Source organism: Leucoraja erinacea, chromosome 33 (genome assembly GCF_028641065.1).
Source record: "Leucoraja erinacea ecotype New England chromosome 33, Leri_hhj_1, whole genome shotgun sequence".
Lineage (NCBI taxonomy): Eukaryota > Metazoa > Chordata > Chondrichthyes > Rajiformes > Rajidae > Leucoraja > Leucoraja erinaceus.
The window spans coordinates 12,059,477-12,086,796 of NC_073409.1; the positions used below are offsets into that span (position 1 = coordinate 12,059,477).

Below are 27,320 nucleotides of genomic sequence, written 5' to 3' on the forward strand. Positions count from 1 at the left end.
GGCTTGACAAGGCAGACTGGCGGTCTCAGGTTTATCCTGGTGGCTCAGTCGTTGCCTCTGTGCGTGGGTGTAGTCCCTCATTGTTTGTGCACAGGTAAGAGGCACTGGCAGTCTCAGGCTTGCCCCGGCCACACAAACGTGGCCTAAGTTGAGGAGCTTGGTGTCTAGAGCTTCTTCCCGGCAGCTCAGTCTTGAGTTCAGGGTGACGTTGGTGGTCTCGGGTTTGTCCCAGTAGTTCAGTCTTCCGCCGCCTGTAACAGGTAAACACAGCTACCAGGAACGCACTCCACTTTCTCTCCCTTCCTCTCTCTCTTCTTTCTTCCTTCCTTTTTTCTTCCTCTTTCTCTTCTGCTTCGTCTCTCACCCACTACCATCTCGCTTCCTGGCTGGAATGTCTGGGTTTTATAAAGAGCGATGTTTAGATGGGTCAATTCAATGTTAGCTAATTGGATCTAGTTGTTACCGAGAATGCTGAGGATTGGCCTTCCCCAGCCTGTCTGCCTGTGATAGGGATGAGAGCAGCACCTGAGAGAGGGGGCGCTATCCCAGTGCACAATGACGTTATTTTCTGATCATATTTAGCTTTCTATCATTTGGTCCAAGCGATTGGGGGGGGGGGGGGGGGGGGGGGGGGGGGGGATGTAGGCAATTCCAATGCACAGGAACGCAAGACTTTGCAGAGAGTGGTGAACTCAGCTTGGTCCACCACTCCCTACCATTGAAAGCATCACGAGGCAAAGCCTCAGAAAGTCACATATTTTACAGACAAAAGTGCAGCAACTGGGTTTCAGTGCAGGCAAAAATAAGGTCATCCGCTGCAACTGGACATATGATTATTTTTTCTTCGTAACACCATGTCAGTAGTAGAGGTCGAAAGTGACCAAAGTATTACAAACAGAAAATAAGATAAAAGCAAATGGAGTGCAGGTCTTTATACCCTGGGAATGGGAATACGAAAGCAAAAAGCCATGCAACTGCCATATATAGCATTGGATACACAATAGCTGGAGCAATGTGTTCAGCTCTGGACACCACACTGTTGAAAGGATACATTGTCCTTGGAAGAGTGCTGTGCAGATTTTCCACTATGATACCTGAAATTCAAGGACTAAACAACAAGGAGAAAATCTGCATGTTTTCCATGGAAATTAAAGGATGATATAATCAATGCTTTAATCTAATAAATGAAACTATTTTAGCGGGTTACAAGATAGCTCAGAGGGGGGGGGGGGGGGGGGGGGGGGAAAGAGGCAAAACATTAAAGGCAGTTCTTTCAGAAACAGATAGGAAACATTTTTGCACATGAAGTGAATTAGAAATTCTCTATGAAAGACAGTATTTAATGGCTAATTATTGTTTAAGTCTAAGATTGGTACACGCTCACCAGCAAGGTTTTAAACACATATGGGAAAAGGCAAGAGTGTGGAATTAAATCACAGGTCAATCATGATCTTTGAATTGCAGAAGAGTTGACAAATTATATCTTCCTGTCCCTATATACATACATTGTTTTGATTCATACTTTTGTTAGACCAAGAGTTGTGTCATGATTGGGAGCTGATTAATCCTGACAAAACCCAAACAGGGCATCAGAGAGTAGGATATCACAGATGAGACACATGAGACTGCCAATGCTGGAAAATTGAGCATAAAACTAAGTGTGGGAGAAGCTCAGTGAAGCAGTAAGCATCTGCAGAGGGAATGGACAGCGATGTTTCAAGTTGTGATCCTTTATCAGTCTGAAGTAGGGTCCCAACCCGAAACATTGTCACTCAGTCCAAAGAGAGTCCTGACCAGAAACATTGTCTGCCCACTCTGTCCAGAGATATTGCCTGACCTCGAGTTGCTCCAGTGCATTTCTTTGCTCAAGATATCAGAGAGTAAATCCATCTTGATAGTATTGTCAATGATGCCTTTGCTAGAGAATGATTGGCAGATAATTAGGTGGATTGGATCTGTTCTTTTCTTTGGGGGGGGGGGGGGGAATGGGGGGAAACACGGGGGGGGGGGGGGGGGGGGGGGGGGGGGGGGGACACAGGGGGGGATGGGGGGGGGGACACGGGGGGGGATGGGGGGGACACGGGGACACGGGGGGGATGGGGGGGGGGGGGGAACACAGGGAGTGATACCTTGGAATCCTCTATAATGGTTTCCATGAAGATAAGAGAGGAAGATGAGGTATCAGAATGATAATGGTCAGTACTAGTGAAAGTCCAGAGCTGTGCAAATAGATCTGACAAATACATATGGACAAAGTGGTGTGTGTCTAAATGGAATTGATGGCTAAAAATTGATGTTGATAATATTGGAGCAAGCTTCCTAATTGTTTGGGATTGGCTGGTGCAAAGTGGAGAGTGAGGGAGAAGTTATGAAATTGTAACAATCATGGTTTGGTTTTCTTCTTCATTCTCTACATTTACTAATTACTGAAATGCAATTGTAAAATAGGACAGCTACATATACAATAGGATGGTTTAAATGATGATGGATGCAAAGAAAGTGTCAGGATGTAACATGTTGCGTAGTGATTCCTTGGATGGAAATGGGGAAAAAACATAGCATGGGAAATAGAGGGCAATTAGAGAATGGCTACGGAGCAAGAGTGGATTTGAGCCAAAAGATAGGAATGAGAGGATTCAATAGTAACCTTGAGTGAACATTCTGTAGCAAGCTTGCATGGTTACATTTCACACACAGATGCATTTTGTTGTATTTTACTATGTGAAATGTTGCTGATAAGGAAAGGATATAACACAGTCGGGGGGCACTCAGTGATTGGGACTTCGCCCATGGACTGGGTCATGACCAGTGCCAAGGGAAAGTTGCACGCCATGCAGCGGACAGAGCCGCCTGCCACCGACCACCAGGCGTTGTTAAGTATAAGTATTGATGGTTTGCCACCATAAAGCTTGTATTAATCAATACCTTTTTTGTGTGGTCTCTGGTTCCAAAATCAAATGCTCGCAGTCAAAATACCTATAGTAAGTGCTGCTTGTTACATTACAATGGATCTTTAACTTCCTGAAGCAAGGATACCCTTTGTGTTTATAACTCATCCAGTGGTTCTTGCTGAACAAAGTTGATTAGATTTGATGTATAAAGGTTATTTCAATCTGAAGAGCAAAATTGCTATCTGCTTTCAATGACCTTGCAAAAATCAGTTAAACTCTGGTATGTCAATGATTGTATCCAGGATTGTGTACTTCTATGAGAGTGGAATGGGGCGTGTAATATTGATCCGGGTTAACAAATGACTGCCGAATTATGATGAACAACATAACAAATATTTGGATGGCACTGTTATTAAATTTATTCTACATTTCTGCCGATACTTGCTATGAGCATAAAGAGACAGTGCAATTTATTTTCAGATAGGAGACACTGCAGTTTATTTTTCTTCTTAACATTTTCTGAGAAGAAGTAGATTATGAGGTACATGATACTCATTTGATCGCACAATGAGAAATATTTGTCATTAAGAAACTGATTTCTTGCCAAACTAGCAGGCAGATGAGTTGGTACATGTTATTATAGTACTTGATTAGATATGCTGCTTTCTCGTGTAGTTTGAAATACAGATAGTATTATGGAGGAACTGGATTTTACATTTCAAAATATTATCACATTCCCATTTTAATAATATAATTAGTATATAATTACAATTGCATTTACAAAGAATATCAGAATTATAACAGAATAACATTAAGCAATGAGTTGGCTCACTACCAGACTAGATACAAGTATAGTAAACAGTATAGTCCCTCATTTTTATGGACCTCTTTATAACGGATTTCAGTTATAGTGGACTGACCTATCGATTTTCACTGCCAGGCTGGGCTGCTGATGCCACCCCGGCCCGTGCCACTCTTTGGCCATTCCCGCCGCTGCTACCACCACTGCGGCTGAAAACGCCGCAGTTGCTGTTGCTGCTGCCGCCTTCACTGCCGCAACCACGATCACTGCCACCGCCACCGTCCCTTACCTGCACTTTGGCCACCTGAGGGCTGCAACAGTTACTGCACTGGTCATCACCTCTCCCTGACTATTAAGTCACCTACATTCGAGGTCCAGTTCCAGACCAAGAAGGGTCAGGACACAAGACGTCACCTATCCATGTTCTCCACCGATGCTGCCTGAACCACTGACTTACTCCAGTACTTTGTATCCGTTTGTATATTAAATAGCAAATGTAGTTGTCTGCATCTACCATTTATACAATGATAATCTCTTACTCGGTTATAGCGGACAATCGGTAATAACGGACATCACCTCCCGTTCTATGGTCCTTTATAATGTGGGTTTACTGTAGTCAAAATTCTGTTAGGAATTGGGGCTTTAAGAATGCCATTAGACTGATTAAATCTGCTCAATAAAGGACTGGTGTTTGACACTTGCCCCTTACCTCCACCAGTAGGTTTATCTGTCCATGGCAATAGAATTATTTTTTGGCATTTAACCATGCCACTTCACTTAATTAAATGAGCTGGAGTTTAATCCTCCTGCATGCTTCAGCCCATGACTAGATTCAGTTTTTAAAATATACATCCTAGGAAACATACATGCTAGTTCTGTGATTTCATTGATCAAGGCTCCAGGAATTGATCAAGGATCATTCATTAGAAAGGCGCACTGTCGAAGTCAAGCATATTCTGCAGAATTTAACACAGTTTAGCTCAGAATGAAGGCTTTAGCAATTTGGTCAATTTAACTGTCAAAGACAAAATTAAAATCAACATGTTTTAACTTTTTGGCAGTTTGTGCCTTTGTGAAAAATAAATAATATCTGGGCTTTGCTCTTCGAAAGGGTCTTTGATGAGGGCATGCTGTTGAACTAATGGGCCTGTCCCACTTAGGCTATTTTTAGGCAACTGCCTGCGACTGTCATAGTTGTAGCAGGTCGCCGATAACCCGGCGACTGGACCCCCCTTCGACATAAAATTTAAAATAAAATCATTACTTTAACAACAAAAAAAAAGGTCAGCACCGGCAACAACCTACGTTAATCTGGAAACAAGCCTACCTTAACCTGGCGACATCCTACGTTAACCTGTCGAAAACTACGACAGCACCTATGTCATGAGAAGTCAAGCTACGCTCATTGGCGTCAAACCCACTGTCGCCGACTGTCTCCGAAAATTTTCAAAATCCAGCGGCAACCAGAAAGACGCTACGACTCTTTGGGCGACTGAGGAGACTACTCACGACCATACAGGCGACACCCCGGCGACCATGTGGCGACAGCTTAGTTGCCTGTAGTCGCCTAAAAAAATAGCCTAAGTGGGACAGACCCATGAAACTTTTTTTTCCCTGCCATCTTTAACTTTACATTTGTCTCTTTAAAAGTTTTGGGTTCAACTATCATTCAATAACACATTGAAACTTTCTTTTGATGCAGCTGACATATGCATTGATAAATAACTAAACTGTTAATGATTTTTTAAATTACTTCTAAAGTATCATTCATATCTGGCAATTTTAGTCCGTAAATTGCAGCAAATTAGAGCAATTTCTTCCCTTGTGAGATACAAGCTATTACTTTGCTAGAATCCTGATAATCATAGATGGGGATTTATCTTATTTATTCATTCATGCAAGGTGAGTTTTGCTGGCATGCTAACATTTATTGTCCATTCCTAACTGTTCCTTGACAAGAGTAATGCGCTAGACCATTTCAGAAGACAGTTATTAGTCAAGGGCTTGATGGGTCCTGGGTCACATGTAGTTGTACAAAATAGAAACAGGTCCTCAGTCCTACGCCGATGATCATGCTTATCTACACTAATCCCACGTGTTCATTAATTCCATATTCTCTATGCCTTCTTCATTCAAGTAACTGTCCAGATTTCTCTTAAACGTTACTCTTACCGTTCCTTCCTCCGCCTTCTCCTCGGGCAGCTCATTCCAGGTACCAACTCTTCTTTGTGTGGAAAGCATTACCCCTCAGATTTCCTTTAAACTTCTTCCTTCTCACCATAAACCTTTCCCGTTACATTTAGACTCCCCTACCATGGGAAACTGACTGGCTATCTACTCTATCTATGCCTCTCATTCATATGCCGCTATCATGTCATTTCTCAGCCTCTTTTGCTCTAGGGGAAAAAGACCCAACTTATGCAATCTCTCCTTGTAATTCAAGTCCTCCAATCCAAGTAATATACACTTCTTCACACACTTTAGTTTAACATATCTTTCCTGTAATGCAGCAACCAGAATGGCACAAAATACTCCGTGCCCAAGACCAGACTGAATAAGAATTGTGGATTTTCTTCCCTGAATATTAAAGAACCAGATGGGTTTTTGTGACAATTTGGTAATTTGGTGCTTCCTGTACTCCAGAAATATTGAATAACCTGCATTTAAAACTCTCTAGCAACTGCAGTGGGATTTTAATTCATGTCACTGGATCAGCAGTTCAGCAATGTAATTACAGTGTTACTGTACTTTTCCATCAGCTAATCTTAATTTATTCATTCAAACCCTAAAGTCACCCACAGTAGCATCCAATTAGCTCTAAAGTGGTTCCAGATTTCCTTCTCACTCTTTAATCTGGTTGTCCATTCCTTGGATTTGTCATTCTTCACATGAGGAATTTCCTAATTATCTTTTCTAAATTGGCCTTTGTTTAGTTTAAACATATAACCCCTTGCTCCATGTCAAAATCAAAATTTATGATAATATTTACTCAGCTGATCCTGTGCTATCAACCATACCCTTAGGTTACATCTAAGGCACCAAAATTGAAAACTTCCTTCCAATGTTCATCTTAACTCGGCTCTTTGACACTAAGGGTCAGTCTTGTGCCTCTACTAGCATGGGCACCTCTCCTTGTGACTTGTGACTGTTCACAATTTAAGATATGTCAACAACACTACTTTTTTTCTGAGGTGTAGTATGACTTTAAAAACAAAAGGAATTTTGGTGGAATTAAACTTTCCACATTTATTGTGATATCTCTGCAGACTAATCTCCGAGGAACCTTTTTGATAGACAGGCTAAGGTACAGGATGGTGTGAATATGTTCATACCAATAAATTGTTCAATTTTTTCAAGCAACAAAATTGCAGGTCCAGCTCCTCATGTGACATGAGCAAAGAGAATAAAGGAACCACAAATAAAGCAGCAAATTTAAAATGGTTGGCATAGGTAATATTCTACAATTCTGCAAGTTTACATAATTAACCTGCTATCTTGGCCTGATGTTGATAATGACAAAGTTAACCAAAGCTTGGCTTATTCTAGTATTTTAATTCTTCATTGATGCAGAATAAACAACACAGGTCCTGCATTCACTGCAGAACAATTCCTTGGAACTCACTCAATTACCTTTCTAAGTAAGGCAAGAATAAGCTTTCTAAATTAAATCCAACTCTTTAATTTTCTACAGGAAAGAATTGTATGCTCTCCCTTCATTGACTTTGCAGAAAATGATATATCGCAAGTCACTTAAAATCTTAGTGCAATAATCTTGGCAAACAAGCAGATTGTTTCATTTTGCTGTAAGCAAAAGAACAATCATTCCAGTGTTTCCTTACAAGTTCATTGGCATTGGCAGGATGCAAGTTAACTCATCTCTGTTTAGAGGATTTGTTGGCAAATACTGCTGCATGATGTCCCAGAAGATAATTTTATTTTGCAGTGATTATAAACTAAGTCTTTGGTTAAACATCTTGGGATCAGAAGTGAAAGTAAGACTCTATTGAATGTTAATGCATTACCTTTCCCAAGCTGGCCAAGATCATCTTGGGATCATAAATGAAAGCAGAACCTTACTGAATGTTAACTGAGGCTAAAACAGGGATTAAAGAAAGTTTAGCACACTCTGCATCCAATTGCATATCATCAGCAATTAGGCAAGATAAATGATTGAGTTTCTGTCTAACTCAGTTCACAGTGTCTAAAATTTAAAGTAGAAAAAGTAAAACTTGTAGTAGAAAAAGGAAAGTCAAAATGTTATTGAGCAAACCCAATCCCAACCTGCTCATGTGACTACAGTATTTATGATCCAACTATAAATCTTGCTTTTTCTGCAAACCCTCAGAATTATTTTTTTGCACAGTCCTTTTCTTTTCACTATCTGGAACTTCTGCAATTTAATTGCAGAATCAATTATTTTCCAAATGTATGTTAATCCTATCCCGAATAATAATTTTCTCCACTAACTTCCCTATCATTGACGTGAGGCTTCTTAAACAAAGGAACAACAGTGAATACTCTCCAGTTCTTCAGGACCTCACCTTTGGCTAGAGTAGATACAAAGATCTTTGTCAAGGCCTCTACAATCTCCTCTCTAGGTTTCTCAATAACCAGGGATAGATCCCATCAGGCCCTAGGGATTTATCCACTTTCAGGCTCTTCAAGAGTCTCAACAACTCCTTCTTGATCTTAGCTGTAGCATAATATTATTTCCAAACTGATCGCAGTCCCCCATCTCATTCTCTTTTGTGAATACAAGTACAAAATACTCGTTTAGTACCTCGACTACATCCCCAAATTCCAAGCATAAAATCCCTCCTTAATCCTTTTGTTTTTAATGTACATCTAAAATGCCTTGGGGTTTTCTTTAATCCAACTCACCAATGACATTTCCTGGCCCCTTTGGCCGTTCTACTTGCTTATTTCTAATTGCTTAATTGTCTCCTGCTTGCTTTCTATTCCACAAAGGCACTATCCGATTTCATATTTGTAAAGCGTCCATAGATATTCTTTTATTTCTTTTTAATCAACTTTGCAACCACTTTGGTCAACCAAGATATATTACTCTGCCATCCTTATCCCTCCTCCTTACTGGAACATGCCAGGCTTCAACTCTGATCAGTTCCTCTTTAAACGAGTCTCACATGTCAGATGTGGACTTACGCAATCTACATACTGTTTCAAGTAACCTACATAGGTACTCCTAACAAATTCTGCCCCACCCAAGCCATTTGCACTGAGCAAAGCCCAGTCATTATTGGAGAAGTTACAATCGCCCACTATGCCAACCCTGTTGCTTTTGCGTCTTTTTGTTGTCTGTCTACATATCTTATCCTCTATTCCCCATTGGCTATTAGAGCAGGAATGGCCACTAAATTGCTCAACTGTGCCTGGTCATTCGATATGAACATGGCCATGTGCCCAGGCCACACTTCTTCTATGTCACACACCCCTCTGATTTAATCTAGTCATCTATCACATAGCCAGTCGCTCAATTATGTCGCAGGAGCACTGTGCTCTCCTTTATCAACATTGTGTTCCTCCTTGTCCTTTCCTTCCATTAACCCCTCATTTTTGTCTTGCTGCATGTTATCCTATTCTGGGAAGGAATAAAATGTAAGTCTATCTTAATGATATTTGTGCTGCTATATTCTAAAATAAATGTTACAGTTATGCAGCAGCATGGATGTCAATGTTTGTATTTACTATACGTTAATTCAAAAGAGACAGAGTCAGAAACACTAACAGTAAGTTTACTTGGTAAACTAAATTGCTTTTGAACTTGAGGTGGTTTGAGGGTCTGTGGCTCCTTTGGACTTTAGGTTCAGCATGCACGTATTTGCTGGAGAAAGGTGATGGAGAGCCAGGGGCTGTTAATCTGCATAGTGAGTGGGTTATAGGGAAATAAATAGGGTAATGGAATTGATGGAAGTGCTCTGAGAGCTGGCTTGGATGAAATGAATGATTGCCAACTACATTGTAAATTAAAGTAATATGAAACTTTTAATTATCCTCTCTTTAGAGGCTCCAGTGTGCCTGGTGGAGGAGGCTGATGTAGAAGAGATGTGAGAGGGATAAATGTGTAGACAAGTCATTTGCTTTAATACTTACACAATTAGATGAGGTATCTCCCTCGGTTTTGTAGCATCTCCCTCAGTGGCTGATACCCACTCCCACCCCCACCCCACTCCATTGAGGGCTGATACCCATTTTCCTTTAAAGCACAGCAGTTTAAAGCAGTTTCTGCAATGTAAAATTTGGTGAAGAATCAGCTATTTCCTGTTTATTATATATGAAATATGCCACCCAAAGCTGTTGTAAGTGTCTTTTTAGCCAATTTCACAGCTTTTTCTGATTGAGCTAATTCATTGTCAGAATGACAATACAACATTGGTATACACATCCAAGCAAGCTGAAACACAGTTTTGAGGCCTCGGTGCCAAATTAAAGGTAGGTCATCACACTAGCACAGACCAAGTGGTCTATTACAAATTTCAAATCTAAATTGGTATTTTATATTCAATATCACCAATTTCCTGTAAATCTCTAATTCTAATCTCTGGATTATAGAAAGGATTTTGCACTGGAAAATGAGAAAAGGAGAATTACATGATGATACCAGAATTGAGGAGGTTATAAAGATAAAGATCACCAAGTTGGAGCTCTTTACGCTCAAAAAGAGAAAGCTCAGGAATGGACTAATAAAAGCTTTCAAATAAAAGAAAACGTTTTGAGGGTAATGGTGATCAAAAATGATGATGGGACATAAACAAAATGACACCTTATCAACTAATTATGTGAAAACATGCTGAAAGTCATAACATTCTGCAATCCTGTACATACCCATAAATATTTCTTATGATTTCTGGGAATTTGGATTAATAAGCATTTTTCTCAATTAACAAATTCTGTTTATTTTCATATGAATGAACAATCCCTCAGTGAGTTTTAGCAATTTCCCATTGCTCTTCCTAAAATTAAAATTATATGGGATTATAAATTTTGCTCTTATACAATTTTACCTAACTTTACAAATCAACATTTTTAATCCATTGAATGTACTGCAAAATTGAGAATCCAACAAGATTCATATTTCTTCTCTCTCATGGGCAAAAAACATTTGAAAAAGCGCAATTTAACTTAATTTATTCTGAATGAGGAGTTATCAATTGAGATGTAATCAGGGCAAATTGAATATATATTTAAATTCTATTTTTGATATTATTATATTTTAGCAACTATGATAAAAAACCTGACTCGAGCAAATTTCACAGTATAGTGTCAGTACAAATTGCCTTATATGTTGACCGTTACCCTTTTTAAATACCCACAAGAATTGATCTGTTAACAGATCTAGTCATTACCTCAGAGGAGATGACCATGATACAGTATGGTTTAAGATCCAATCAATAACAGAAAAAAAAACCACACTATCTAATCTGCCCAACCATAATTGGGCACGTTTGAGCCAGATACCCAATTTACATAACGTCCATAAAAAGTCATACGTTTTAACAATGAGAAACTGGACTACAGATCTCAATCCAATAATCTTAGATCATTCTACTACATAGTCTGAAGTAGATGCATCTTGGAATGACTAAATCTCCTGGTTTATCTTTGGTTTTCTCAAGTTCAAGGTCTCTAACAGAACAATATACTATGTTAGTGTGCGGAATTACTCTGGAAATTCCATATTTGCTGCCCAGACAGTGTATGAACCCACTGTGCAATATTCCATACTTAGATTGTTGTTGGCCAAATATGCCATCTTTCACCTCCATTGAATCTACCTAAAAAATAATTAAGATTCTACCTCCATGGCCTTTGAGTATATGAATTACAAGTATTCAAAACTACAAGAGAAAAAAATGTCATAATCTCTTCTTCTTAAATGGGTAAACCTATATTGTCAAAACAAATAATTTTTCCCTTGTTCTAGATTCTGCCACATCCAGTAAAATGTAAACGCAATGAACTGCGGACGCTGGACTCAGCGGTCAGGCAGTCTCTCTGGAGCACATGGAAAGGTGGCGTTTTGACTCAGGTCCCTTATTCCTCATCCTCACTGGAACGTGCTTTCCACATCCATTATGTCAAGATCTGTCTGAATTTTATATGCTAAATCAAGCATCCTCTAACTCATGTGTTCCAGCAGATGCAAGCAAAACTTGTTCAATACCTGCTCATTCTAGGTATTAGTTTAATAAATCTTTTTTGAACAGCTTTCAATACATTAACATGGTACACAATAAATAGTCACCCCCTTACAGGAAGAATGTGGAAATTTTGAGAAGAATGCAGGAGAGGTTTGCTAGGATCTGCCTGATTAGAGGGTATTAGTTATTAGAAGAGGTTGGACAAATTTGGATTATTTTCTCTGAAGATCCAGTGGCTGAAAGGATGCCTGATAGAAATCTGTAAAAGTACGAGAGGCATAGATAGGGTAGACAGTCAGAATCTTTTTCCCCAGGATGAAAATATCAAATACTAGAAGGCATAGGTGAGAGGGAGAAAGTTTATAGAGGATGTGTAGGGCAAGTATTTTACACAGAGGGTGGATGCCTAGAATGCACTGCCAGTGGTGATGAAGCAAGCAGATACTATAGTGGTATTTAAGAGGCTTTTTAATAGGCATTTGAAAATGCAGGGAGTGGATGGATATGGATCCTGTGCAGGCAATGGGGATTAGATTAAATTGGCACCATCTTTGATACAGACAAAGATGGGCCAAAGGGCATTTTCCTGTGCTGTATTATTCTATGTTCTATATTAAACATCTTTCCATACATAAGGAGACTGATCATAGTACTCCAGATAAGGTTCCATCACAGCTCAATGTATCTGAAGCACAATCTCCATATTTGGCAAACCGCTCACAATAAACAATCACAATCTGTTAGCTTTCCGGAGTTCTTATTTAGTCTGCGCACTAGCCTTTTGTTAATCATGTAGTAGAACAATCAGATCTCACCATGTTGAAAGTCCTATAATCTTTCACTATTTAAATATACTTTTTTTTTAACCTTTCCTATTAAATCCACAAATCCACATTTTTGCATAATGTATTCCACTTGGCACATCTTGACAACTCATTTTATCTAATTATCCTCTCCATAACTTACTTTCCGACCTATCTTTCTGTCATCAGCAAATTTAGCAACCATACCTTTGATGACTTCATCGTCATTTATAAAAATTGTATAAAGCTGGCACAGCAGCACTGATCCCTATGGCATTCCTCTCATTATATCTTGCTGAGCAGTAAAAGGCCCATTTGGTGCTTACTCTCCGTTTCCTGCTCGGCAGCCAATCTTGTAAACTGCTAGGCAACCAATCTTGTACATTAACATGTTACCTTCTATGTGAGCATTTAGTTTCCACAATATTTTTTGTTGTGTTATTGCATTAATTAGTTCTCCTATAACCATTGTACATATTACATCTTCAAAGAACCTCAATAAACACGTCAAATTAGATTTCCTTTGCCACAAATGTAACTCCTTTATTACATTTATTTGTTTCCTATTCAATAGACTCTTCCCTTAATCTAGGGGTTTTGGAAAATTGAAACTAATTTATCAATTATTTCATTTGTCACTTCCTTTAATCTGCCAGGATAATGTCCATCTGTACATTTCAACCTGCAAGCCACAGCTCCAATCATTTGCTCAATCATCAACAATGGGCTGGAGAGTACCACTGGCAGTACTCAGGAAGCACCTAGCACCAATAAACTGCTTATCAATACTTTGCAATTTGCCAAGGCCATTCAAGTCCAACCTCATCACAGTTGTGATCCAAACACGATCTAAAGTGCTGAATTCTAAAGATGAAGTGAGAGTGACTGCCCTGGAATCACAAAATACAAAAGTAAACAATTGTGCCGACTGGAGATTAATAATCTATTCTTCAGATGATTAATGCCAGTGTTTCTCAGGACATTGTCCTAAACTCAACCATCTTTAGCTGCTTCCTCGATGATCTTCTTTCCATGACAAGGTCAAAAGTCAGGATGTTTTCTCATGCTGATGCAATATTCAGCAAGACCTGGGTAACATTTCAACATGGCTTCGAGTCGCAAGTAATATTTTGGCACTAACGTGTCAGGCCATGGCCATCTCTAACAAAAGAGAATTTAACCACCTATCTTTTGCATTCATTTGTATTAATATCACTATATATCCCCAACATCAACATACTGTGGATCACCAGAGATTCTTATGGATAAGCCACATAAACACTGTGGGTACAAATGTGGCTCAGAGGTTTGGTGTCTTGTGACTAATAAATAACTTTTTGGAATGCCAAAGTGCATCTGCAAGTCACAAGTCAGAAGCATGATGAATTCACTTTCCTTACCAGGATGAGTATAGTGCAACAACTCTTAAGAAGGTCAACATCATTCAGATCAAAGGAGCTTGCTTTGTTGGAACCCCATCAATCACCACATTCATTTCTTCCAAAGTCAAGCGTGGTAGTTGCAATGTGTATCATTTTCAAAATTAACTGTAGCTATTCACCCATGCTACACAAGAGCACTTACCAATCCTGCAACCTCTACCACCAAGGATATTAGCTGCCATTGCATGGGAACACCTTCAAAGTAGTACAATGCCAGTGCTTAATTATTACTGGGTCTAACTGCTGACATTTTAAGGAGATCTGAGTGGTGTTTCTCCATATAGTTTTTGGTTATCTGGAATGAGTTGCCAGAGGTGGTGATAGAAGGCAGGAACGATTAAAACATTTAAAAGGCATTTGGCCAGACACTTGAATTGGAAATGTATAGAAGGTTACAGACCTAATGATGACAAGTTGGATTAGCATGTAACTGCTCATCATCTTCTCCAGGGCAAATGGGCCATAGATGCTAACAATGCCAGTGATACCCAGATAGAAATAGTGAATAAAGAAATAAAATCTAATAAAATATCTACATCTTTAGCCTTACACAAAATTACATCTGGTCTGCAGCAAAAACACTGGCCGGTCAGTCTTGGTCTATGCTCACGTTTATATTTCACAGAAACATTCCCCACCCTTTTACCCTTGCCATGACAATACTTCCTTATCTTCCTTTCTATTTCACTTGCTTATCTCACTTTCTCTTAATTGTACTCATTGTCCAACATAATTAGACAGCGAGTTAGTGAGTTCTACATTCATAATACTCTTACACCCTTATTCCATGGAATTTCCATTTACAGCTCCTAAAGATGGTTTCAGCTAGAGTTGGAAACTGCTTTTCTACATCTGCTCATTTTATAAAGATCAGAAGGTCTTCCTTTCCAGAAAAAAAATCCCAGGCTGTTCAATGTTTCCTCATATAAGCATTTTCCACAGTTCTAATATTTCCCTTGTCTATTTTTCAAATTTTCAAGATTGTACTTCTGAATCATAATATGGAGACTGGAACAGTGCACATTACCCCAAGCATTATTCAATCAAGATTTCAGACAAATTTAGCATATATTTTCTGACTTTTAATTCTATTCCTCTAGAAATTAATGCAAGAGCCTGGTGTTTTAATGAGGTTATTAACCCCTGTCACTACTCTAGTGATTGTGTAGCCATAACCTTTTGCTACTCTCCCCAAAAGTCAAAATTCTAGATATAACTATAGATACAAACATTGGTCCTATCATAATGAAAGCATACTGAACGCAACCTACAATGCTGGCAATTAAGAGGTTCTGCTGATTCATTACTCCGTTTTGTGCCTCATTTAGCAGCTCAATGTGATGTATTAGAAAGTTAGCATGCTGATTAATCCACCTAATTGAGCAAAAACAAATCATTCCAGTACAACTATCTACAGTTACATGCTGATAAAGAACTGTGTTTGGAGCTTTAGTCCAGCAAAGGAAGATAAACAGCATTAACCATAAACCTTTTGCACTGTAACACCAGTAATTTAGCCTCCCAGCAATAGGGTGATTAATGGGTTGCTGAAACAAAATATCAAAGACCTGTTTAAAAACCACAATGTTAGTGTCTTCAATTTTAAGAATTAATAAAGATAGACTGTATGGTATGTATATTCAATTTAAGCACCTTTCTGCCTCTGTGTGCACAAGGTTAATTATAACCTTATAATGCCTTATTAAAAGATTTAGCGAGATACGGGACAAATACAGGAAAATGGGATTAGCTCAGATTGACATACTGGAGGGAAAGACAAGTTGGGCCTAAAAGACTGTTTCAATGCTGCATAAATCTAATTCAATAACCAGTATTGTTAATATTAGATTTGCGTATCTGTACTTCTAGATTCCATTAAGCCCTAACCTCAGTGAGATATCACTGTATAACTTTTACTGTATCATATAAGCATCTCAAATAAACCTCACAGAAAGGGAAGTCTAATTTGAATTTGAAACATAAAAGTATAAAACCAAATGAATCTTTGACTACCACCAGAGTTTAAAGTTTAAATTATTAAGATGTACATAAGTTATATTCCGTTTTCCTACACCTGGTGATCCAGCAGTACCAGATCCAGAGAACATTAGATCTAGTTCATTTGTGAATGAAATGAAACGGTTAATCCCCAAATGATTCATATAAATTGCAACCCCAGAATTAACACAACAATGGAGCTTTTTAACTTAATTTTCATACTAACATTTTCTCAGACTTTAGAGATACAGAATGTAAACAAGCTCTTCGGCCCATGAGTCTGTGCCAACCAACTATCACCCCGTATACTAGCACCATCCTGCACACTTGACAAAAGTCACAGAAGCCAATTAACTTACAAACCTGTACATCATTGGAGTGTGGGAGGAAAACGGAGCACCCAGTGAAAACCCACGTGGTTGCAGGGAGAATATATAAACTCCGTACAGACTGCACCCATAGTCAGGATTAAACACGGGTCTCTGCAACTGTAAGGCAGCAACTCTACTGCTGCACCACCACAGTAATGAAAATGTGTGTATGATCCCAAATTACTATGGATGCTTATGGATAATTGGAACTTTCAAACCTCAGATCAATAGATTTTTGTTGCATCAGGCCAACATGACAAATGGAACAAACATGGGTAAATGAATTTCTGCTATTGGGGTTTACCAAGTACACAGAAGTGATATTAGCCAAGATATCAGACAAGCCTTATTTAGTGGGTAGCATCATACAGTATTTGGCAATAATAGGTTAATTTATTTACTAGTATAGAAACCAAAGTTGGTTTAACCATATTACAAACTTTCCCCTAGTCCCTGAATGCTCAGCATAGCAGACAAATTGTCCATGCTGTAACTCAGAGCTCATTACTCTTCACATCACCCCAGATGTTTGTGTAAAAATGCAGATGGTAAAATTAATATGATACATTATTGTGCTAATTTTGGAGTTACTGAAGTTGCGATTTACATGAATCATTTAAGGATCAATTGCTTTGATACTGTCCTTGCCGTGTGGGCTATCTAATAGCTATAATTTATTTTTGGTGCCCTTTTATTCATTTCATCCATCAAAAACACATCTATTCCACAAGATATTGTTGAAATATTTAAAGTAGATCTGGTTAATGCAAAAAACTGCATTTCATATAATAGAAGCAATCTTTCAGCATAATTATCTGTATTTTTCATCACATATCACTGGCTTGAAATTTCCTTTAAGTTTATACTATATCGTAACTTGGTTAAAAATCTACCCAAGTTCAAGGATTTCTGCCAGATCTTCAAATTTCCAAATATTAATGAGAAGGTTGGAGAAAATTTCTATGATTATGATTGTCCTGTCCTAAGTGAGGTATCGACAGAATCCAGCACTTTAAACGTCCATTCCCCTTTTCCCACTATCTCTACAGGTCCTCTGCTGCAAGGATGCATTTCAATAAGTAACCAAACTTCTTTGTTCAAGTTCAAATTTACATTTATTGTCACATGCACCAATTGGTACAGTGAAATTTGGGTTAACATGCAGCCATATGAATAAAAAAGAACACAACACACGATAGAATTTAACATAAACATCCCCACACAGCGGAATCAACGTTTCCCACTACGAGAGAAGGCAACAAAGTTCAGTCATCTTCCTTCCTCTTTGTTGTTCACCCATGGTCGGGGCCTCCCGAGCCCTCCGCAGTGGCCGCTACGGCAGCCCGATGTTCAGGTCCTCTCGCCAGGATGATCAGAACTCCGAAGTTGGAACGGAAGAACATTCTCAACGGCTTGGAGTTCTGAATCGGCCACTTCTTACCAGAGACCGCGGTTCCCGAAGTCCACAGGCCGAGCTGGGCAGGGATTCAACACTGCCGGCCCTCAGCAAAGGGATCACCAGGACTCTGCGATGTTGAAGTCAGCGCCGCCCACGACTGGAAGCTCCGCAACCATAACTCCACGATAATAAAGCAGCAGGCCCAACACACCGGAGCTTCAACAAGCGATCCCCGGTGAGGCATCGCCTGCTCCGTGATGGCAAATCAGTGCTGCATCGCCGCTGAAGCTCTGGTCGGTCTCTGGCAAGAAAGGTTGCGGCAATCCGGATGGTAGGCCGCGAGTGGGGGGTTGGTTGGGGGGGGGGGGGGGGGCAATGACGCGACTCAGAGAATAGTTGCATCCTCGCCAGGAAGTGACTGAGAAACGTTTCGCCCTTACCCTCTCCACATAAAAAGACTAAGAAACCTTCGAAACATACTTTTAAACAGACTAAAAGTAACAAAAAGATGAAAAAACAGACAGTCAGTTAGTGCTTCCCCCAACTTTATCTCTACAGACTAGAGGGACATGGACAGCAGATACATGAAATGCTAGTCTCTTCAAGATTATTTCTTAAATCTCAGACTAAGTTGACGAACATGTATTACTGGTCCTTTCTCATCAATATCCTGGGACCTCATGAATAACATGGAGCAACTTCACAATACAAAATGCCTTGGTAAGCAGTTCTGAAGAGGACAAATCATGATCTAGTTAGTAATGTCCATTCCTTAAGAATGAAAGAACAGGCAGGGAAAGAAACTATAATTTGTACAAGTATGGTTTACATGTAACACAAGTCCTTGGTAATTGTTTGCTTTTCAATATCCTATGCATTAAGCTTTTTATTATACAAATTGTCAGTTGTAAAGACAATCTATATGTATACAAGGCAACAGTTGGCACTTTTTGCTCACGGCAATTTGGCATGACAGTAACAACGCCAGCATCGACCCCACTCCAAAATCAAATGAAAAGGAAATTTAACTAGACATTCTTGAGTACCCAATGGTGTGCTGATGGGCGCAGTGCTGAAGGCCAAGGACTGTTGGCCACCCTTGACATTTTTATTTTATGCCCAAGTCTCAAGCTAAAAGACCATTTTTGGAAAAAATATTTATTTTAATATTTTTGGAAAATTATTATCCAATTATCATTTTGCTGGAGAGCATCAAGGGTCTGTTCTGATTTTGTTACCGTTGGTGTGGAAAGGGGCACATGCAGCCTGGCACGTCACCTAGTAATGGTGGTGGTGAGAGGAGATGGTAAAGCATTGGAAAGCACAGGTGGGATATCTGGCACATATCTTCACCAGGGGTGCTTTTGAGATTGGGGAAAGTGGTGATGGGAGAGGGGTGGGTAAGAAATTAATTTATTCAGCAGGTGAACAAAAATGTCAATATATTAGGCCAACCAAGCACCCAACAACAATTGCCATCAGGACAATATGATCCAATTTCATGTGCAATCCTCCAAAAGCTATACATGAACATTGACTTTTGGACCCCTACTATGGTAGGTCTCTGGGTGCTCGAGAGAATCACGCAAGTAAATACCAAGTCAGATTTCCAGAGTGATATGAAATGACCAGGATATGCAGTTGCTGTTTGTCACTTTGGGTAAAAAGGTATTTTGGATAAGGCCACAATCCTCTGTTATTAATGTATGCCACAACTTTAATCATGAAAAACTATACGAATGAACCAAGGTACAGGGCATATGATCAGACTCGGAGACCTGATCTCAAATCAACTTACCCAAGCGTTTTTGCTGCATAATGCTATTTCTACATGAAAACATAAGCCCTACACTGCATTTTTAAATATGGGCATTTGTCCCTTTTAAACTACTTAATATTGCAGAGAACAATCCAAGCAGATTGAGTGTTAACATGGGAACTGAGAATTAGAAAAGTATACAGTAGAAACAAGGAACTGCAAATGCTGGTTTACAAGTAAGGATACAAAGTGCCAGAGTCAGGCAGCATCAGGCAGCAGGTCAGCAGAACCTCTGGCGAACATAGATAGGTGACGTTTCTTTTCCCAATGCCCTTACAATTTCTAACCTCACACATTTGGCCATCTCATGTGAGTGCATTTTTGTCCGAATTCTGCTTCTCAACTGGATTTCTTCCATACGTCCTCCCTTATCTCAGTCCTCAGTGCCCATTCATTTTATCTCAAACACATTTTTTCTGCTAGTCTTTAACTCATTTCTTTTGATATATTTTGCCCTCTACTGCCCTCTATATTTTGTTTTCATTTTGTCTTCAAATCTTTTTAATATCACAAAAAAGCAAAACGTCAATAGCACAGCTAAATTATTTGGGAGTTCCAAACTGCAATATGATCTCAGAAATGAGACACTTGTGAACTGCTTAAACTATACTCTTGTGGTCTGTTATTGACATCTGAATCCTAATCTTATCTCAGAGCCTTGGATATTTTTTCTCCATGATATCACTGGTGTACAGCACCTGAATTGGATCATAGCTCTACCACAGCTACCCGTTACTCTATATTTACAAAGTGTTCAAAAACACTCAATAATCTGTTATTAAGTTAGGGTTTCCAAAGGAATATTGCAGACATATGCTTTTCTCTTGAAACACATGCAATAAAAATAATAAACCATCTTTGAACAGAGCACAAACTGTTATTTATTACAAACCCACTAATTCCCACAGCTACCTACACCACGCCTCCTCAAAATATATATTTTGTAAAGATGCCATCCCTTTCTCTCAATTTTGCCACTGCATCTGTTCGTGAGATGAGGCCATCCACTCCAGGACCGATTTGTCCTCCTTTGTCAGGAAACAGGCCACCAATTCCCTCCCCCCCTCCACAGTGGAAGAAGGGTAAAGCCTGCCCCTATTATTAATATGTTCAAGAAGGAACTGCAGATGCTGGAAAATCGAAGGTAGACAAAAATGTTGGAGAAACTCAGCGGGTGCGGCAGCATCTATGGAGCGAAGGAAATAGGCAACATTTTAAGCCGAAACCTTTCTTCAGACTGAAGATCAGTCTGAAGAAGGGTTTCGGCCCGAGACGTTGCCTATTTCCTTCGCTCCATAGATGCTGCCACACCTGCTGAGTTTCTCCAGTACTTTTGTCTACCTATTATTAATATCCCTGCATGCCATCTGGACTATGACAATATAGAGAAGGAAAGCTGAAAGAGATGTGGCAGCAGACAAAGCTTGGCGAGTGATAGGTGGATGCAGATGTGGATTTGTTTGTTTTTAATCGGCAGATGATTGGACAAAGGCCAATAATAAAGAGACAAAAAAGTGAGATAAGAATAGAAGATGTGCGAATTGTGAAGCTAGCGGAAGGAATATACATGGAAGGAAATGGGGGGGGGGGGGGGGGGAGAGTGGGAAGGGGATAAATTGGTGCAAATCCAGCAGTGACACAGGGAAGAGAGGAGGGGAGGGGGGGGGGGGGGGGGGGGGGGGGGGGGGTGGGTGGGGGGTGGGTGGAGAAGAGATGCTTGGAGGTTAGTTGCTTTAAATTGAAGAATTCAATGTTCATGCTGTTAGGTTGTAACCTGCTCAAGAAGAATATGAGGAGCTGGTCATCCAGTTTGCACATGGCCCCACTCTGGCAATGGAGGGAGCTCAGGACAGAAAGGTCCGTATTGCATGGAGTTAAAACAGTCAGCAACCAGGAGATCCAGGAGATCCAGCAGGCCATGCTGGACCAAGAGCAAATATTCAGCGAAACGGTCGCATAGTCTATGCTTGGTCTCATGGTTGCCCAGCAATATATTTAAGTAAAAACGTAGGCCAACCAGTGTGACATGCAGTTAAACCAGAATATTTAAATCAACCACTCAGATATCGAACCAAGTTCCCATACACCAGAAGATGCCTACAACCACTCCAAAGACGTACTAGTTTGTAGGCTAACTGTCTTGGTAAAATTGTAAATTATCCCTGGTGCGTGTAGGATAGTGTTAGTGTATGGGGATCGCTGGTCAGCATGGACGGTGAGCCAAAGGGCCTGTTTCCATGCTGTATTTCTAAACCAAACTAAAAACCCCACAGCAATTGGCAAATCGATACTCCCAGTCTCCCAAGTGCTCGTTCATATCTACTTCTGTACACCAGTTAGGCGTTCGTAATCTCTGGAGGACCTGTATCTTAAACTCCATTTAGACAAATTTTTGTAAGAGGCCACTGGCATATGACTAGTAAACCAGATATAGATACTTAGAGCAAAACCATTAAATAATTTCAGGAGCTGGCCATAAAAAATATCCCCCCTCCTTACAGTTATGAAACCTTTGGTGACATTTTTCAACTGTGTGCTTTTTTGGGGTAGGGGTATGAAGCCATGGATATCTGCTGAGAGGCATCACCCAGGGCTTTCATGTCAATCACCTGTGAAATGAGGAAAATTACTTTATCAGCTAATGCAAAACTGGCCATGTGTTCTTCAGCATGCTGATATCTGTGTGGTGCAGGATTCATCAGATAAGCTCAGGCTAAACTCAGATTTTCAGCATCCACAGTACTTAGTTTTTATTTAATTAAATTCTCTATCATACGCATGCACAGGTAGGTTCATTCAATACTGCATCTCAGAGTTATTTACCAGAAAACATTTAATATATGTTCCTGGGGTGGGTGGAAATCTAAACCAAAGGGATTATTGGTTTAGAAGCTGTCAGCATTCAGGCCAGGGCTACACTAGCAGATGCCTGGGATCTTTTTAGTAACAGTAAATATATGAGATTGGAAGGAAAAATGTAGCTCACCACATGGTCAAGTATAAAAAATATTCATTTGCTACTGAGACATGCTACATCAGAGTTCATTTGCATGGTTTCTTAAATTAAGATCGCACCTTTTTCTGCATTGCAGTAGCGCATCAATTTATTGTTGCAATCAAAAAATGCATCATGTCTAAAAATACTTACTAAATGAAAATTTCAGAGGCTAATGTGGAGCCAAGGAATAGCATTAGCAAATGCTTAAAATTACAGACGCTGGTTATGAAATTTTTGTAACCATATTGGCACAATGTGGATTTTACTTGGAAAATAAGTCTTGATATGTCATTTATAAAAATTAACAAGGCAGATTTAATTTAAAAGTTGGCTCCTGATCCCAGTTTTAGTAAATGAAAGACTGCAACTGGGAAAAAAATTGTTGGAATGCAGCCCAGGATAGAAATAAAAGTTATGAAAGATGTGTGCAATTAAATCATTGTGAACATTTTTATCCCCCAAAGTAAAATACAATGCTCAATGTGATAATCTGAAAACCTTTAATTTATTTATGTATTTTACTTACACATGATTGTGGCAACGTTTATGAAATTTGCTTGGTCATTGATAACACACTCTTTGACTGGATATTCTCTAGCTCTGATTAATGATATTACAAGAGCAGTGTTTCCCTCCAGCAAAAAATTCTCTAATTGATCTCATAACAGTAATGAAAATAAAATCCCTTACACTTGTGAAGTCATTCAATTAATTTAGCTTTAATAACCTTTCTGATAAAGTTTATTTCTTTTCATGTAAAAGCTTAAACATGTAATAGTAAAGATAATTTTAACATAATAGTAAAAAAAAAACTTCTTATTTAGCTAGAATCTACCTTGGTATAAAATTAGTCCTTTTACCAATAGCGGTACAATTACTAATTTTATACCATGATAGATTCCATGAAGTGTTAAAATTATATTTTCTTTCATTCTACTTGTAATTTCATTTTCTTCAATCCCATACTTCTGACCATACTGCAATCCCTTAGCCAGGAGAACAAGCGGGTAAGTTTCCTCTGCACCTCTACACATATGGCTCTGATGCCTCCAGACAAAGACTACTCTTTATCCGAGTCAGCCATTGGATTAACGTACATATCAAATCCTAACGGTAACCTTTCTGTCATTTGTCAGAGTCATGAAATCACACAGCTTCAAAAGAAACCCTTCAGCCCACCTGTTCTATTCTGACCATAAAGTACCTACTTATACCAACTCCATTCACCAGTGCTTGGCCTGCAGACATCTCTGGAACAGGCTTAGTACACATTGACACTAATGGCAGATGTAGGAATATGGATGAGATCCTGCAAAGTGAATTTAGGGTGCAAGGCAAAGGGTTAAAAAGCTGGATCAGAAGGGGCAGCATCTTCTCCAGAAGAACTGTTTACTATGTGAAAAGCCTTTTTCACAGCAGTATGTGCAAACATGAAGGTAAAGAAATTGTACTGCCCACAGAGAATACATGTATGCATCGTTCACATATCACCCACTTATCCATTGCATTTGAGAGAAGCAGGAGAAAGCATTTGCCCCTTCAAATCAATGTCCCTTACTCTCATGATATGTAGTCACTTCCAGGACCAATTTTGACAGCTCTGTATAGACAACTTTCATTATTCACAAAATGTTAGAATTATGTCTGCCTAAGGCAAGCAATCAAAGCAGCACATTCATTACATCATCTCACGTTAATGAGTTCTGTCAACATAAATAAATTATCAGGACAAGCAACCAAACTATATTCCATATGATCACCGTACAGTATGGCAAGAAACAGAAGGCGGAAGCATCAACGGGAAAAGGGGCCGCTGAAGGTGAAAAGCCTCCCTTGCATTATACTATCCAGTTCCGAATTATTTTCACGTTAATCATTAGAACAATTTAATCAACAAATAGAAAAATACAATACCGTCCAATATAAATATTGTTAAACAAAAAATATAATTACTATATAATGATTAGAAGAATCATTTTATATTTTTGGGTTGAAAGGCTAATTTTATAGCACAATGTATTTAAATCAAACCTTTACAGTTCTAACCCATCCAATCACAAACAGTAGACACAAAATGTTGAAGTAACTCAGCTGGTCAGGGAGCATCCCTTCATCAGATGGTCTCGACTCAAAACGTCCAGAGATGCTGCCTTACCCAGTGAGTTACTCCAGCATTTTGTGTCTATCTTCAGTGTGAACCAGCATCTGCAGTTACATAGAAAACATAAAAAATAGTTGCAGGAGGATGTATTCGGCCCTTTGTGCCAGCACCGCCATTCAATATGATCATGGCTGATCATCCACAATCAGTAACCCGTTCCTGCCTTCTCCCCATATCCCTTGATTCCGCAAGCCCTAAGAGCTCTATCAAACTCTCTTTTAAATGGATCCAGTGAATCGGCCTCCACTGCCTTCTGAGGCAGAGACTTCCACAAATACACAACTCTCTGGGTGAAAAGGTTTATCCTCATCTCTGTTCTAAATGGCCTACCCCTTATTCTTAAACTGTGGCTCTGGTTTTGGACTCCCCCAACATCAGGAACATGTTTCCTGCATCTAGCTTGTCCAATCCCTTAATAATTTTCTATGTTTCTATATGATGGCCTCTCATCCTTCTAAATTCCAGTGAATACAAGCCCAGTTATTTTATCACATGACAGTCCTGCCATCCCGGGAATTAACCTTGTGAACCTATGCTGCACTCCCTCAATAGCAAGAATGCCCTTCTTCAATTTAGGAGACCAAAACTGCAAACAATACTCCAGGTGTGGTCTCACCAGGGCCCTGTACAACTGCAGAAGGACCTCTTTGCTCCTATACTCAAATCCTCTCGTTATGAAGGCCAACATGCCATTAGCTTTCTTCACTGCCTGCTGTATCTGCATGCTTACTTTCAGTGACTGATGTACAAGGCCACCCAGGTCTCGTTGCACTTCCCCTTTTCCTAATTTGACACCATTCAGATAATAATCTGCCTTCTTGTTCTTACCACCAAAGTGGATAACCTCACATTTATCCACATTATCTGCAACTGCCATGCATTTGCCCATTCACCAAACCTGTCCAAGTCACCCAGCATCCTCTTCACAGTTCATCATGCCACCCAGCTTTGTGTCATCTGCAAATTTGCTAATGTTACGTTTAATTCCTTCATCTAAATCATTAATATATATTGTAAATAGTTGCGGTCCCAGCACCGAGCCTTGAGGCACCCCACTAGTCACTGCCTGCCATTCTGAAAGGGACCCGTTAATTCCTACTTGTTTCCTGTCTGCTTACCAAATTTCTATCCATGTCCATGTCCATGTCTTCCTCTGTTCCTGTAGTCCCATACATTGATCCTTAAGAAAACCTACTCTCTCTCCTGAGCTACCCTTTTGTTCTTAAAATACCTCTGAAATCTTCTAGGATTTCCCTTATCATGTCTGCCAGGAAAATCTCATGGCCCTTTTCTGCCATCCTAATTTCCTTCCTATGTTCTTCATCCTTATGCCCTCATGGGATTTGCTTGATCCCGACTCCCTATACCTGTTGTATGCCTCCTTTTTCCTAACCTTTAATATCCTTCATCAACCAAGGTTCCTTGATTTTGTCTTTCACTATAACATAAAGATGTTGATTCTGAAGAAGTTCCTTTATGTGCAAACAACCTCCTTTATGTGCAAACAAAACTCAACTTTCGTGAGTTTTGGCCCTATACTATTGAAATTAACCTTCCCCCAATTTAGGACTTCAACTTGAGGGCCAATCCTATCTGTTTCCATAACTATCTTGAAATTAATAAAATTATAGTTACTGCTGTCAAAGTGAACCTCCATTCACACACCAATCACTTATGAAGCCTCATATCCTCAGAGGAGATCGAGGGTAGCTCCTTTTCTAGTAGGGCCATTTATATTTTGCTTCAGAATACTTTCTTGGACTCACTTAGCAAATTCTATTGCATCTAATCTCTTAGCACTGAAGCAGTTCCAGTCAATATTAGGGAAGTTAGAATCACCCACAAATACACCCACATAATACTTACACCGATCTGCAATATCCCTACATATCTCTATCTCTGTTGCGACATTCTCCTTAATCAGAAGTGCAACTGCCCCTCTTCTCTTACCTTAACCTCTATCACATTGTAAGCATTGATGCCCTAGAATATTGAGTTTCCAATCCTGCCCATCTCTCAACCATGTTTCCGATTATAACTATAATATCACAATCCATGCTTGGATTTCAACTCCTTACCCATGAGGCATCTTACTTTAAAGTAAATGCACTTTACTCTATCAGGCCTTCCACGCCCCCTGGCCTGCTCTTGCCTGACCTGCCTATTCGACTTGCTCTTACCTTCATTTTCTGCTTCATATTTTTCATCTGATACATTACTACATTGTGTCCGAGCTTGCACCCAGACCAGTTCAAGTGTGCACACGTAGCATTAGCTACTTATTGCAAGAATATTGATCCCTCTCCTATCCCGTGTGCAAGGCACCTCTGCCCCAGAGAGATCCCAATGGTCTAAATAGCTAAAGTCCTTCTGCCTGCACCTGGCCCTCAGCCATTCTAGCCATTTGTCCTATCCTCCCGTTACTACCTTTAGAACTATTGAGATCCCATTTTTTAACCTTCTGTCTGTCTCCCAAT

The 27,320-nt window shown here is 39.6% G+C and overlaps 1 protein-coding gene across 1 annotated transcript in view; it reads right to left on the reverse strand.

Moving 5' to 3' along the window:
- megf11 (multiple EGF-like-domains 11) overlaps window positions 1–27,320 on the reverse strand; it is a 177,504-nt gene that overhangs the window by 118,436 nt on the left and 31,748 nt on the right. The window lies entirely within an intron of this gene.